Here is a 13,557-nt window from a genome sequence, read left to right as displayed (position 1 = left end):
TGATTTGTCTCGCGCCTTCAGATCCTCCTTCACGCTTCGACAAGAAGCAAAATATTGAGCAATCGTTCCGACGGAGCTAAATTACTACAGGATAAAGAAACGAATAGGAAATTTGGATTTCGAAACAAAAAAGAGAGGGGTGCAACACGAGGACTTCCCAGGGGGTCACCAATCCTAGTACTACTCTCGCCCAACCACGCTTAATTTCGGAGTTCTGATGGGATCCGGTGCATTAGTGCTGGTATGATCGCTCCCGCCATATTCCTTTCGCTTTATTCTTTTAAACTACCCCGTCCTGCGAAGCAATGTGGCTTTTCTAGACCGAAATTCATTTTAAGCGTCAATTCAAGCATTTTCCTCATATCCTTTTATTTATTTGCTTTCATATTTTTTTTTGTTATTGATTTGCACCCTGTTTTTTTCCCTCATCGCGCAAGTCTAAATTGTCATGAAATCAATCCATCACGTTTGCGGTGATATATTTGCGCCGACAACTTTGGGCGACGATCCGGGGTTTGATCGAACCGTACCGTTCCTGATTTGTCTCGCGCCTTCAGGCTCGCCTTCATGCTTCGACAAGAAGCAAAATATAAAGCAATCTTTCCGACGGAGCTAAATTACTACAGGATAAAGAACGAATAGGAAATTTGGATTTCGAAACAAAAAAAATAGGGGTGCAACACGAGAACTTCCCAGGTGGTCACCCATTCTAGTACTACTCTCGCCCAAGCACGCTTAACTTCGGAGTTCTGATGGGATCCGGTGCATTAGGGCTGGAATGATCGCACCCGCCATGTTCCTTTCCCTTTATTCTTTTAAACTACCCCGTCCTGCGAAGCAGTGCGTCTTTTCTAGACCGGAATTCATTTTAAGCGTTAATTGAAGCATTTTCCTCTTATCCTTTTATTTATTTACTTTATATTTTTTTTTGTTATTGATTTGCACCCTGTTTTTTTCCATCATCCCGCAACTCTAAATTATCATGAAATCAATCCTTCACGCTTGCGGTGATACATTTGCGCCGACAAATTTGAGCGACGATCCGGTCTTTGATCGAGCCGTACCGTTCCTGATTTGTCTCGCGCCTTCAGATCCGCCTACATCCTTCGACAAGAAGCAAAATATAAAGCAATCGTTTCAACGGAGCTAAATTACCACAGGATAAACAACGAATAGGAAATTTGGATTTCGAAAGAAAAAAGAGAGGGGTGCAAGACGAGGACTTCCCAGGGGGTCACCCATCCTAGTACTACTCTCGCCCAAGCATGCTTAACTTCGGAGTTCTGATGGGATTTTCGTTCCATTAGTGCTGGTATGATCGCACCCGCCATGTTCCTTTCGCTTTATTCTTTTAAACCATCCCGTCCTGCGAAGCAGTGTGGTTTTTCTAGACCGGAATTCCTTTTAAGCGTCAATTCAAGTATTTTCCTCTTACCCTTTTTTTTATTTGCTTTCATATTTTTTTTTGTTATTGATTTGCACCCTGTTTTTTTCCCTCATCGCGCAACTCTAAATTGCCATGAAATCAATCCATCACGCTTGCGCTGATACATTTGCGCCGACAAATTTGAGCGACGATCCGGGTTTTGATCGAGCCGTACCGTTCCTGATTTGTCTCGCGCCTTCAGATCCGCCTTCATTCGTCGACAAGAAGCAAAATATGAAGCAATCGTTCCGACGGAGCTAAATTACTACAGGATAAAGAACGAATACGAAATTTGGATTTCGAAACAAAAAAAAGAGGGGTGCAACACGAGAACTTCCCAGGGGGTCACCCATTCTAGTACTACTCTCGCCCAAGCACGCTTAACTTCGGAGTTCTGATGGGATCCGGTGCATTAGTGCTGGTATGAACGCACCCGCCATGTTCCTTTCGCTTTATTCTTTTAAACTACCCCGTCCTGCGAAGCAGTGTGGCTTTTCTAGACCGGAATTCATTTTAAGCGTCAATTGAAGCATTTTCCTCTTATCCTTTTATTTATTTACTTTATATTTTTTTTTGTTATTGATTTGCACCCTGTTTTTTTCCATTATCCCGCAACTCTAAATTATCATAAAATCAATCCTTCACGCTTGCGGTGGTACATTTGCGCCGACAAATTTGAGCGACGATCCGGGCTTTGATCGAGCCGTACCGTTCCTGATTTGTCTCGCGCCTTCAGATCCTCCTTCACGCTTCGACAAGAGGCAAAATATTAAGCAATCGTTCCGACGGAGCTAAATTACTACAGGATAAAGAACGAATAGGAAATTTGGATTTCGAAACAAAAAAGAGAGGGGTGCAACACGAGGACTTCCCAGGGGGTCACCAATCCTAGTACTACTCTCGCCCAACCACGCTTAATTTCGGAGTTCTGATGGGATCCGGTGCATTAGTGCTGGTATGATCGCTCCCGCCATATTCCTTTCGCTTTATTCTTTTAAACTACCCCGTCCTGCGAAGCATTGTGGCTTTTCTAGACCGAAATTCATTTTAAGCGTCAATTCAAGCATTTTCCTCATATCCTTTTATTTATTTGTTTTCATATTTTTTTTTGTTATTGATTTGCACCCTGTTTTTTTCCCTCATCGCGCAAGTCTAAATTGTCATGAAATCAGTCCATCACGTTTGCGGTGATATATTTGCGCCGACAACTTTGGGCGACGATCCGGGGTTTGATCGAACCGTACCGTTCCTGATTTGTCTCGCGCCTTCAGGCTCGCCTTCATGTTTCGACAAGAAGCAAAATATAAAGCAATCTTTCCGACGGAGCTAAATTACTACAGGATAAAGAACGAATAGGAAATTTGGATTTCGAAACAAAAAAAATAGGGGTGCAACACGAGAACTTCCCAGGTGGTCACCCATTCTAGTACTACTCTCGCCCAAGCACGCTTAACTTCGGAGTTCTGATGGGATCCGGTGCATTAGGGCTGGAATGATCGCACCCGCCATGTTCCTTTCCCTTTATTCTTTTAAACTACCCCGTCCTGCGAAGCAGTGCGTCTTTTCTAGACCGGAATTCATTTTAAGCGTTAATTGAAGCATTTTCCTCTTATCCTTTTATTTATTTACTTTATATTTTTTTTTGTTATTGATTTGCACCCTGTTTTTTTCCATCATCCCGCAACTCTAAATTATCATGAAATCAATCCTTCACGCTTGCGGTGATACATTTGCGTCGACAAATTAGAGCGACGATCCGGTCTTTGATCGAGCCGTACCGTTCCTGATTTGTCTCGCGCCTTCAGATCCGCCTACATCCTTCGACAAGAAGCAAAATATAAAGCAATCGTTTCAACGGAGCTAAATTACTACAGGATAAACAACGAATAGGAAATTTGGATTTCGAAAGAAAAAAGAGAGGGGTGCAACACGAGGACTTCCCAGGGGGTCACCCATCCTAGTACTACTCTCGCCCAAGCATGCTTAACTTCGGAGTTCTGATGGGATCCGGTGCATTAGTGCTGGTATGATCGCACCCGCCATGTTCCTTTCGCTTTATTCTTTTAAACCATCCCGTCCTGCGAAGCAGTGTGGTTTTTCTAAACCGGCATTCCTTTTAAGCGTCAATTCAAGTATTTTCCTCTTACCCTTTTTTTTATTTGCTTTCATATTTTTTTTTGCTATTGATTTGCACCCTATTTTTTTCCCTCATCGCGCAACTCTAAATTGCCATGAAATCAATCCATCATGCTTGCGCTGATACATTTGCGCCGACAAATTTGAGCGACGATCCGGGCTTTGATCGATCCGTACCGTTCCTGATTTGTCTCGCGCCTTCAGATCCGCCTTCATGCTTCGACAAGAAGCAAAATATGAAGCAATCATTCCGACGGAGCTAAATTACTACAGGATAAAGAACGAATAGGAAATTTGGATTTCGAAACAAAAAAGAGAGGGGTGCAACACGAGGACTTCCCAGGGGGTCACCAATCCTAGTACTACTCTCGCCCAACCACGCTTAATTTCGGAGTTCTGATGGGATCCGGTGCATTAGTGCTGGTATGATCGCTCCCGCCATATTCCTTTCGCTTTATTCTTTTAAACTACCCCGTCCTGCGAAGCATTGTGGCTTTTCTAGACCGAAATTCATTTTAAGCGTCAATTCAAGCATTTTCCTCATATCCTTTTATTTATTTGCTTTCATATTTTTTTTTGTTATTGATTTGCACCCTGTTTTTTTCCCTCATCGCGCAAGTCTAAATTGTCATGAAATCAATCCATTACGTTTGCGGTGCTATATTTGCGCCGACAACTTTGGGCGACGATCCGGGGTTTGATCGAACCGTACCGTTCCTGATTTGTCTCGCGCCTTCAGGCTCGCCTTCATGCTTCGACAAGAAGCAAAATATAAAGCAATCTTTCCGACGGAGCTAAATTACTACAGGATAAAGAACGAATAGGAAATTTGGATTTCGAAACAAAAAAAATAGGGGTGCAACACGAGAACTTCCCAGGTGGTCACCCATTCTAGTACTACTCTCGCCCAAGCACGCTTAACTTCGGAGTTCTGATGGGATCCGGTGCATTAGGGCTGGAATGATCGCACCCGCCATGTTCCTTTCCCTTTATTCTTTTAAACTACCCCGTCCTGCGAAGCAGTGCGTCTTTTCTAGACCGGAATTCATTTTAAGCGTTAATTGAAGCATTTTCCTCTTATCCTTTTATTTATTTACTTTATATTTTTTTTTGTTATTGATTTGCACCCTGTTTTTTTCCATCATCCCGCAACTCTAAATTATCATGAAATCAATCCTTCACGCTTGCGGTGATACATTTGCGCCGACAAATTTGAGCGACGATCCGGTCTTTGATCGAGCCGTACCGTTCCTGATTTGTCTCGCGCCTTCAGATCCGCCTACATCCTTCGACAAGAAGCAAAATATAAAGCAATCGTTTCAACGGAGCTAAATTACCACAGGATAAACAACGAATAGGAAATTTGGATTTCGAAAGAAAAAAGAGAGGGGTGCAAGACGAGGACTTCCCAGGGGGTCACCCATCCTAGTACTACTCTCGCCCAAGCATGCTTAACTTCGGAGTTCTGATGGGATTTTCGTTCCATTAGTGCTGGTATGATCGCACCCGCCATGTTCCTTTCGCTTTATTCTTTTAAACCATCCCGTCCTGCGAAGCAGTGTGGTTTTTCTAGACCGGAATTCCTTTTAAGCGTCAATTCAAGTATTTTCCTCTTACCCTTTTTTTTATTTGCTTTCATATTTTTTTTTGTTATTGATTTGCACCCTGTTTTTTTCCCTCATCGCGCAACTCTAAATTGCCATGAAATCAATCCATCACGCTTGCGCTGATACATTTGCGCCGACAAATTTGAGCGACGATCCGGGTTTTGATCGAGCCGTACCGTTCCTGATTTGTCTCGCGCCTTCAGATCCGCCTTCATTCGTCGACAAGAAGCAAAATATGAAGCAATCGTTCCGACGGAGCTAAATTACTACAGGATAAAGAACGAATACGAAATTTGGATTTCGAAACAAAAAAAAGAGGGGTGCAACACGAGAACTTCCCAGGGGGTCACCCATTCTAGTACTACTCTCGCCCAAGCACGCTTAACTTCGGAGTTCTGATGGGATACGGTGCATTAGTGCTGGTATGATCGCACCCACAACGTTCCTTTCGCTTTATTCTTTTAAACTACCCCGTCCAGCGAAGCAGTGTGGCTTTTCTAGACCGGAATTCATTTTAAGCGTCAATTGAAGCATTTTCCTCTTATCCTTTTATTTATTTACTTTATACTTTTTTTGTTATTGATTTGCACCCTATTTTTTTCCATCATCCCGCAACTCTAAATTATCATGAAATCAATCCTTCACGCTTGCGGTGATACATTTGCGCCGACAAATTTGAGCGACGATCCGGGCTTTGATCGAGCCGTACCGTTCCTGATTTGTCTCGCGCCTTCAGATCCTCCTTCACGCTTCGACAAGAAGCAAAATATTAAGCAATCGTTCCGACGGAGCTAAATTACTACAGGATAAAGAAACGAATAGGAAATTTGGATTTCGAAACAAAAAAGAGAGGGGTGCAACACGAGGACTTCCCAGGGGGTCACCAATCCTAGTACTACTCTCGCCCAACCACGCTTAATTTCGGAGTTCTGATGGGATCCGGTGCATTAGTGCTGGTATGATCGCTCCCGCCATATTCCTTTCGCTTTATTCTTTTAAACTACCCCGTCCTGCGAAGCAGTGTGGCTTTTTTCGACCGAAATTCATTTTAAGCGTCAATTCAAGCATTTTTCTCTTATTCTTTTATTTATTTGCTTTCATATTTTTTTTTGCTATTGATTTGCACCCTGTTTTTTTCCCTCATCGCGCAACTCTAAATTGCCATGAAATCAATCCATCATGCTTGCGCTGATACATTTGCGCCGACAAATTTGAGCGACGATCCGGGCTTTGATCGATCCGTACCGTTCCTGATTTGTCTCGCGCCTTCAGATCCGCCTTCATGCTTCGACAAGAAGCAAAATATGAAGCAATCATTCCGACGGAGCTAAATTACTACAGGATAAAGAACGAATACGAAATTTGGATTTCGAAACAAAAAAAAGAGGGGTGCAACACGAGAACTTCCCAGGGGTCACCCATTCTAGTACTACTCTCGCCCAAGCCGCTTAACTCGGAGTTCTGATGGGATCCGGTGCATTAGTGCTGGTATGAACCACCCGCCATGTTTCCTTTCGTTTTATTTCTTTCAAACTACCCCGTCCTGCGAATCAGTGTGGCTTTTCTAGACCGGAATTCATTTTAAGCGTCAATTGAAGCATTTTCCTCTTATCCTTTTATTTATTTACTTTATATTTTTTTTTGTTATTGATTTGCACCCTGTTTTTTTCCATCATCCCGCAACTCTAAATTATCATAAAATCAATCCTTCACGTTTGCGTTGATACATTTGCGCCGACAAATTTGAGCGACGATCCGGGCTTTGATCGAGCCGTACCGTTCCTGTTTTGTCTCGCGCCTTCAGATCCTCCTTCACGCTTCGACAAGAAGCAAAAAATATTAAGCAATTGTTCCGACGGAGCTAAATTACTACAGGATAAAGAACGAATAGGAAATTTGGATTTCGAAACAAAAAAGAGAGGGGTGCAACACGAGGACTTCCCAGGGGGTCACCAATCCTAGTACTACTCTCGCCCAACCACGCTTAATTTCGGAGTTCTGATGGGATCCGGTTGCATTAGTGCTGGTATGATCGCTCCCGCCATATTCCTTTCGCTTTATTCTTTTAAACTAACCCGTCCTGCGAAGCAGTGTGGCTTTTTTAGACCGAAATTCATTTTAAGCGTCAATTCAAGCATTTTTCTCTTATCCTTTTATTTATTTGCTTTCATATTTTTTTTTGTTATTGATTTGCACCCTGTTTTTTTCCCTCATCGCGCAAGTCTAAATTGTCATGAAATCAATCCATCACGCTTGCGGTGATATATTTGCGCCGATAACTTTGGGCGACGATCCGGGGTTTGATCGAACCGTACCGTTCCTGATTTGTCTCGCGCCTTCAGGCTCGCCTTCATGCTTCGACAAGAAGCAAAATATAAATCAATCTTTCCGACGGAGCTAAATTACTACAGGATAAAGAACGAATAGGAAATTTGGATTTCGAAACAAAAAAAATAGGGGTGCAACACGAGAACTTCCCAGGTGGTCACCCATTCTAGTACTACTCACGCCCAAGCACGCTTAACTTCGGAGTTCTGATGGGATCCGGTGCATTAGGGCTGGAATGATCGCACCCGCCATGTTCCTTTCGCTTTATTCTTTTAAACTACTCCGTCCTGCGAAGCAGTGTGGCTTTTCTAGACCGGAATTCATTTTAAGCGTTCATTGAAGCATTTTCCTCTTATCCTTTTATTTATTTACTTTATATTTTATTTTGTTATTGATTTGCACCCTGTTTTTTTCCATCATCCCGCAACTCTAAATTATCATGAAATCAATCCTTCACGCTTGCGGTGATACATTTGCGCCGACAAATTTGAGCGACGATCCGGTCTTTGATCGAGCCGTACCGTTCCTGATTTGTCTCGCGCCTTCAGATCCGCCTACATCCTTCGACAAGAAGCAAAATATAAAGCAATCGTTTCAACGGAGCTAAATTACCACAGGATAAACAACGAATAGGAAATTTGGATTTCGAAAGAAAAAAGAGAGGGGTGCAAGACGAGGACTTCCCAGGGGGTCACCCATCCTAGTACTACTCTCGCCCAAGCATGCTTAACTTCGGAGTTCTGATGGGATTTTCGTTCCATTAGTGCTGGTATGATCGCACCCGCCATGTTCCTTTCGCTTTATTCTTTTAAACCATCCCGTCCTGCGAAGCAGTGTGGTTTTTCTAGACCGGAATTCCTTTTAAGCGTCAATTCAAGTATTTTCCTCTTACCCTTTTTTTTATTTGCTTTCATATTTTTTTTTGTTATTGATTTGCACCCTGTTTTTTTCCCTCATCGCGCAACTCTAAATTGCCATGAAATCAATCCATCACGCTTGCGCTGATACATTTGCGCCGACAAATTTGAGCGACGATCCGGGTTTTGATCGAGCCGTACCGTTCCTGATTTGTCTCGCGCCTTCAGATCCGCCTTCATTCGTCGACAAGAAGCAAAATATGAAGCAATCGTTCCGACGGAGCTAAATTACTACAGGATAAAGAACGAATACGAAATTTGGATTTCGAAACAAAAAAAAGAGGGGTGCAACACGAGAACTTCCCAGGGGGTCACCCATTCTAGTACTACTCTCGCCCAAGCACGCTTAACTTCGGAGTTCTGATGGGATCCGGTGCATTAGTGCTAGTATGATCGCACCCGCCATGTTCCTTTCGCTTTATTCTTTTAAACTACCCCGTCCTGCGAAGCAGTGTGGCTTTTCTAGACCGGAATTCATTTTAAGCGTCAATTGAAGCATTTTCCTCTTATCCTTTTATTTATTTACTTTATATTTTTTTTTGTTATTGATTTGCACCCTGTTTTTTTCCATCATCCCGCAACTCTAAATTATCATAAAATCAATCCTTCACGCTTGCGGTGATACATTTGCGCCGACAAATTTGAGCGACGATCCGGGCTTTGATCGAGCCGTACCGTTCCTGATTTGTCTCGCGCCTTCAGATCCGCCTTCATGCGTCGACAAGAAGCAAAATATGAAGCATCGTTCCGACGGAGCTAAATTACTACAGGATAAAGAACGAATACGAAATTTGGATTTCGAAACAAAAAAAAGAGGGGTGCAACACGAGAACTTCCCAGAGGGTCACCCATTATAGTACTACTCTCGCCCAACCACGCTTAATTTCGGAGTTCTGATGGGATCCGGTGCATTAGTGCTGGTATGATCGCTCCCGCCATATTCCTTTCGCTTTATTCTTTTAAACTACCCCGTCCTGCGAAGCAGTGTGGCTTTTTTAGACCGAAATTCATTTTAAGCGTCAATTCAAGCATTTTTCTCTTATCCTTATATTTATTTGCTTTCATATTTTTTTTTGTTATTGATTTGCACCCAATTTTTTTTCGTCATCGCGCAACAATAAATTGTCATGAAATTAATCCATCACGCTTGCGCTGATACATTTGCGCCGACAAATTTGAGCGATGATCCGGGCTTTGATCGAGCCGTACCGTTCCTGAATTCTCTCGCGCCTTCAGATCCGCCTTCATGCTTCGAGAAGAAGCAAAATATAAAGCAATCGTTCCGAAAGACCTAAATTACTACAGGATAAAGAACGAATAGAAAATTTGAATTTCGAAACAAAAAAGAGTGGGGTGCAACAAGAGGAATTCCCAGGGGGTCACCCGTCCTAATACTGCTCACGCCCAAGCACGCTTAACTTCGGAGTTCTGATGGGATACGGTGCATTAGTGCTGGTATGATCGCACCCACAACGTTCCTTTCGCTTTATTCTTTTAAACTACCCCGTCCAGCGAAGCAGTGTGGCTTTTCTTGACCGGAATTCATTTTAAGCGTCAATTGAAGCATTTTCCTCTTATACTTTTATTTATTTACTTTATATTTTTTTTGTTATTGATTTGCACCCTGTTTTTTTCCATCATCCCGCAACTCTAAATTATCATTAAATCAATCCTTCACGCTTGCGGTGATACATTGCGCGACAAATTTGAGCGACGATCCGGGCTTTTGATCGAGCCGTACCGTCTGTTTTTGTCTCGCCGCCTTCAGATCCTCCTTCACGCTCGACAAGAAGCAAATATTAAGCAATTGTTCGACGGAGCTAAAATTACTACAGGATAAAAGAACGAATAGGAAATTTGGATTTCGAAACAAAAAAGAGAGGGGTGCAACACGAGGATTTCCCAGGGGCGTCACCAATCCTAGTACTACTCTCGCCCATTCCACGCTTAATTTCGGTTATAGTTCTGATGGGAATTCCGGTGCATTAGTGCTGGTATGATCGTTCCCGCCATATTCCTTTCGCTTTATTCTTTTTAAACTACCCCGTCCTGCGAAGCAGTGTGGCTTTTTAGACCGAAATTCATTTTAAGCGTCAATTCAAGCATTTTTCATATATCCTTATATTTATTTGCTTATATTTTTTTTTGTTATTGCATTTGCACCCTGTTTTTTTCCGTCATCGCCGCAACAATAATTGTTCATAAAATCAATCCTTCACGCTTGTGGGGATACATTTGCGCCGACAAATTTGAGCGACGATCCGGGCTTTGATCGAGCCGTACCGTTCCTGATTTGTCTCGCGCCTTCAGATCCTCCTTCACGCTTCGACAAGAAGCAAAATATTAAGCAATCGTTTCGAAGGACCTAAATTACTACAGGATAAAGAACGAATAGAAAATTTGAATTTCGAAACAAAAAAGAGTGGGGTGCAACAAGAGGAATTCCCAGGGGGTCACCCGTCCTAATACTGCTCACGCCCAAGCACGCTTAACTTCGGAGTTCTGATGGGATACGGTGCATTAGTGCTGGTATGATCGCACCCGCCATGTTCCTTTCGCTTTATTCTTTTAAACTACCCCGTCCTGCGAAGCAGTGTGGCTTTTCTAGACCGGAATTCATTTTAAGCGTCAATTGAAGCATTTTCCTCTTATCCTTTTATTTATTTACTTTATATTTTTTTTTGTTATTGATTTGCACCCTGTTTTTTTCCATCATCCCGCAACTCTAAATTATCATAAAATCAATCCTTCACGCTTGCGGTGATACATTTGCGCCGACAAATTTGAGCGACGATCCGGGCTTTGATCGAGCCGTACCGTTCCTGATTTGTCTCGCGCCTTCAGATCCGCCTTCATGCGTCGACAAGAAGCAAAATATGAAGCAATCGTTCCGACGGAGCTAAATTACTACAGGATAAAGAACGAATACGAAATTTGGATTTCGAAACAAAAAAAAGAGGGGTGCAACACGAGAACTTCCCAGGGGGTCACCCATTCTAGTACTACTCTCGCCCAAGCACGCTTAACTTCGGAGTTCTGATGGGATCCGGTGCATTAGTGCTGGTATGAACGCACCCGCCATGTTCCTTTCGTTTTATTCTTTCAAACTACCCCGTCCTGCGAATCAGTGTGGCTTTTCTAGACCGGAATTCATTTTAAGCGTCAATTGAAGGCATTTTTCTATTATCCTTATATTTATTTGCTTTCATATTTTTTTGTTATTGATTTGCACCCTGTTTTTTTCCGTCATCGCTAACAATAAATTGTCATGAAATTTAATCCATTCACGCTTGCGCTGATTAACATTTGAAACGCCGGAAAATTTAGCGATGATCCCGGGCTTTGATCGAGCCGTACCGTTACATTCCTGAATTTCTCGCGCCATCAGATCCGCCTTCATGCTTCGAGAAGAAAGCAAAATATAAAGCAATCGTCCGAAGGACCTAAATTTACCTACAGGATAAGATACGAATAGAAAATTTGAATTTCGAAACAAAAAAGAGTGGGGTGCAACAAGAGGAATTCCCAGGGGGTCACCCGTCCTAATACTGCTCACGCCCAAGCACGCTTAACTTCGGAGTTCTGATGGGATACGGTGCATTAGTTCTGGTATGATCGCACCCACAAGGTTCCTTTCGCTTTATTCTTTTAAACTACACCGTCCAGCGAAGCAGTGTGGCTTTTCTAGACCGGAATTCATTTTAAGCGTCAATTGAAGCATTTTCCTCTTACACTTTTATTTATTTACTTTATATTTTTTTTTGTTATTGATTTGCACCCTGTTTTTTTCCATCATCCCGCAACTCTAAATTATCATAAAATCAATCCTTCACGCTTGCGGTGATACATTTGCGCCGACAAATTTGAGCAACGATCCGGGCTTTGATCGAGCCGTACCATTCCTGATTTGTCTCACGCCTTCAGATCCGCCTTCATGCGTCGACAAGAAGCAAAATATGAAGCAATCGTTCCGACGGAGCTAAATTACTACAGGATAAAGAACGAATACGAAATTTGGATTTCGAAACAAAAAAAAGAGTGGTGCAACACGAGAACTTCCCAGGGGGTCACCCATTATAGTACTACTCTCGCCCAAGCACGCTTAACTTCGGAGTTCTGATGGGATCCGGTGCATTAGTGCTGGTATGATCGCACCCGCCATGTTCCTTTCGCTTTATTCTTTTTAACTACCCCGTCCTGCGAAGCAGTGTGGCTTTTCTAGACCGAAATTTATTTTAAGCGTCAATTGAAGCATTTTCCTCTTATCCTTTTATTTATTTACTTTATATTTTTTTTTGTTATTGATTTGTACCCTGTTTTTTTCCATCATCCCGCAACTCTAAATTATCATAAAATCAATCCTTCACGCTTGCGGTGATACATTTGCGCCGACAAATTTGAGCGACGATCCGGGCTTTGATCGAGCCGTACCGTTCCTGATTTGTCTCGCGCCTTCAGATCCTCCTTCACGCTTCGACAAGAAGCAAAATATTAAGCAATCGTTCCGACGGAGCTAAATTACTACAGGATAAAGAAACGAATAGGAAATTTGGATTTCGAAACAAAAAAGAGAGGGGTGCAACACGAGGACTTCCCAGGGGGTCACCAATCCTAGTACTACTCTCGCCCAACCACGCTTAATTTCGGAGTTCTGATGGGATCCGGTGCATTAGTGCTGGTATGATCGCTCCCGCCATATTCCTTTCGCTTTATTCTTTTAAACTAACCCGTCCTGCGAAGCAGTGTGGCTTTTCTAGACCGGAATTCATTTTAAGCGTCAATTGAAGCAGTTTTTCCTCTTATCCTTTTATTTATTTACTTTATATTTTTTTTTTGTTATTGATTTGCACCCTGTTTTTTTCATCATCCCGCAACTCTAAATTATCATAAAATCAATCCTTCACGCTTGCGGTGATACATTTGCGCCGAAAAATTTGAGCGACGATCCGGGCTTTGATCGAGCCGTACCGTTCCTGATTTGTCTCGCGCCTTCAGATCCTCCTTCACGCTTCGACAAGAAGCAAAATATTAAGCAATCGTTCCGACGGAGCTAAATTACTACAGGATAAAGAACGAATAGGAAATTTGGATTTCGAAACAAAAAAGAGAGGGGTGCAACACGAGGACTTCCCAGGGGGTCACC

At 42.6% G+C, this 13,557-nt stretch overlaps 23 non-coding genes and 1 pseudogene across 23 annotated transcripts; all 24 read right to left on the bottom strand.

Annotated features, from left to right (window-relative positions):
• Positions 1 to 136: 136 nt before the first annotated feature.
• On the bottom strand, positions 137 to 255 carry LOC113756320. The gene has a single exon (XR_003465921.1). It is a non-coding gene; the product is annotated as a 5S ribosomal RNA (ribosomal RNA).
• A 416-nt stretch (positions 256 to 671) lies between these two features.
• Positions 672 to 790, bottom strand: LOC113756310. Its single transcript, XR_003465912.1, has one exon. It is a non-coding gene; the product is annotated as a 5S ribosomal RNA (ribosomal RNA).
• A 415-nt stretch (positions 791 to 1,205) lies between these two features.
• Positions 1,206 to 1,326, bottom strand: LOC113756327. Its single transcript, XR_003465928.1, has one exon. It is a non-coding gene; the product is annotated as a 5S ribosomal RNA (ribosomal RNA).
• A 416-nt stretch (positions 1,327 to 1,742) lies between these two features.
• On the bottom strand, positions 1,743 to 1,861 carry LOC113756319. The gene has a single exon (XR_003465920.1). It is a non-coding gene; the product is annotated as a 5S ribosomal RNA (ribosomal RNA).
• A 415-nt stretch (positions 1,862 to 2,276) lies between these two features.
• Positions 2,277 to 2,395, bottom strand: LOC113756318. Its single transcript, XR_003465919.1, has one exon. It is a non-coding gene; the product is annotated as a 5S ribosomal RNA (ribosomal RNA).
• Positions 2,396 to 2,811: 416 nt separating this feature from the next.
• LOC113756309 lies at positions 2,812 to 2,930 on the bottom strand. The gene has a single exon (XR_003465911.1). It is a non-coding gene; the product is annotated as a 5S ribosomal RNA (ribosomal RNA).
• Positions 2,931 to 3,345: 415 nt separating this feature from the next.
• Positions 3,346 to 3,464, bottom strand: LOC113756330. The gene has a single exon (XR_003465930.1). It is a non-coding gene; the product is annotated as a 5S ribosomal RNA (ribosomal RNA).
• A 416-nt stretch (positions 3,465 to 3,880) lies between these two features.
• On the bottom strand, positions 3,881 to 3,999 carry LOC113756316. Its single transcript, XR_003465918.1, has one exon. It is a non-coding gene; the product is annotated as a 5S ribosomal RNA (ribosomal RNA).
• Positions 4,000 to 4,415: 416 nt separating this feature from the next.
• Positions 4,416 to 4,534, bottom strand: LOC113756308. The gene has a single exon (XR_003465910.1). It is a non-coding gene; the product is annotated as a 5S ribosomal RNA (ribosomal RNA).
• Positions 4,535 to 4,949: 415 nt separating this feature from the next.
• On the bottom strand, positions 4,950 to 5,070 carry LOC113756326. Its single transcript, XR_003465927.1, has one exon. It is a non-coding gene; the product is annotated as a 5S ribosomal RNA (ribosomal RNA).
• Positions 5,071 to 5,486: 416 nt separating this feature from the next.
• On the bottom strand, positions 5,487 to 5,605 carry LOC113756311. The gene has a single exon (XR_003465913.1). It is a non-coding gene; the product is annotated as a 5S ribosomal RNA (ribosomal RNA).
• Positions 5,606 to 6,020: 415 nt separating this feature from the next.
• Positions 6,021 to 6,139, bottom strand: LOC113756315. The gene has a single exon (XR_003465917.1). It is a non-coding gene; the product is annotated as a 5S ribosomal RNA (ribosomal RNA).
• Positions 6,140 to 6,555: 416 nt separating this feature from the next.
• Positions 6,556 to 6,670, bottom strand: LOC113756328 (annotated as a pseudogene).
• Positions 6,671 to 7,089: 419 nt separating this feature from the next.
• On the bottom strand, positions 7,090 to 7,209 carry LOC113756323. The gene has a single exon (XR_003465924.1). It is a non-coding gene; the product is annotated as a 5S ribosomal RNA (ribosomal RNA).
• A 416-nt stretch (positions 7,210 to 7,625) lies between these two features.
• On the bottom strand, positions 7,626 to 7,744 carry LOC113756312. The gene has a single exon (XR_003465914.1). It is a non-coding gene; the product is annotated as a 5S ribosomal RNA (ribosomal RNA).
• Positions 7,745 to 8,159: 415 nt separating this feature from the next.
• Positions 8,160 to 8,280, bottom strand: LOC113756325. Its single transcript, XR_003465926.1, has one exon. It is a non-coding gene; the product is annotated as a 5S ribosomal RNA (ribosomal RNA).
• A 416-nt stretch (positions 8,281 to 8,696) lies between these two features.
• On the bottom strand, positions 8,697 to 8,815 carry LOC113756329. The gene has a single exon (XR_003465929.1). It is a non-coding gene; the product is annotated as a 5S ribosomal RNA (ribosomal RNA).
• A 414-nt stretch (positions 8,816 to 9,229) lies between these two features.
• LOC113756313 lies at positions 9,230 to 9,348 on the bottom strand. Its single transcript, XR_003465915.1, has one exon. It is a non-coding gene; the product is annotated as a 5S ribosomal RNA (ribosomal RNA).
• Positions 9,349 to 9,764: 416 nt separating this feature from the next.
• On the bottom strand, positions 9,765 to 9,883 carry LOC113756322. The gene has a single exon (XR_003465923.1). It is a non-coding gene; the product is annotated as a 5S ribosomal RNA (ribosomal RNA).
• Positions 9,884 to 10,838: 955 nt separating this feature from the next.
• On the bottom strand, positions 10,839 to 10,957 carry LOC113756321. Its single transcript, XR_003465922.1, has one exon. It is a non-coding gene; the product is annotated as a 5S ribosomal RNA (ribosomal RNA).
• A 415-nt stretch (positions 10,958 to 11,372) lies between these two features.
• LOC113756307 lies at positions 11,373 to 11,491 on the bottom strand. Its single transcript, XR_003465909.1, has one exon. It is a non-coding gene; the product is annotated as a 5S ribosomal RNA (ribosomal RNA).
• A 427-nt stretch (positions 11,492 to 11,918) lies between these two features.
• Positions 11,919 to 12,037, bottom strand: LOC113756324. The gene has a single exon (XR_003465925.1). It is a non-coding gene; the product is annotated as a 5S ribosomal RNA (ribosomal RNA).
• A 415-nt stretch (positions 12,038 to 12,452) lies between these two features.
• On the bottom strand, positions 12,453 to 12,571 carry LOC113756331. Its single transcript, XR_003465931.1, has one exon. It is a non-coding gene; the product is annotated as a 5S ribosomal RNA (ribosomal RNA).
• Positions 12,572 to 12,987: 416 nt separating this feature from the next.
• LOC113756314 lies at positions 12,988 to 13,106 on the bottom strand. Its single transcript, XR_003465916.1, has one exon. It is a non-coding gene; the product is annotated as a 5S ribosomal RNA (ribosomal RNA).
• Positions 13,107 to 13,557: the final 451 nt, after the last annotated feature.

This window comes from Coffea eugenioides, unplaced genomic scaffold (assembly GCF_003713205.1).
Source record: "Coffea eugenioides isolate CCC68of unplaced genomic scaffold, Ceug_1.0 ScVebR1_2175;HRSCAF=3163, whole genome shotgun sequence".
Lineage (NCBI taxonomy): Eukaryota > Viridiplantae > Streptophyta > Magnoliopsida > Gentianales > Rubiaceae > Coffea > Coffea eugenioides.
This window is presented reverse-complemented; position numbering and strand designations above follow the sequence as displayed.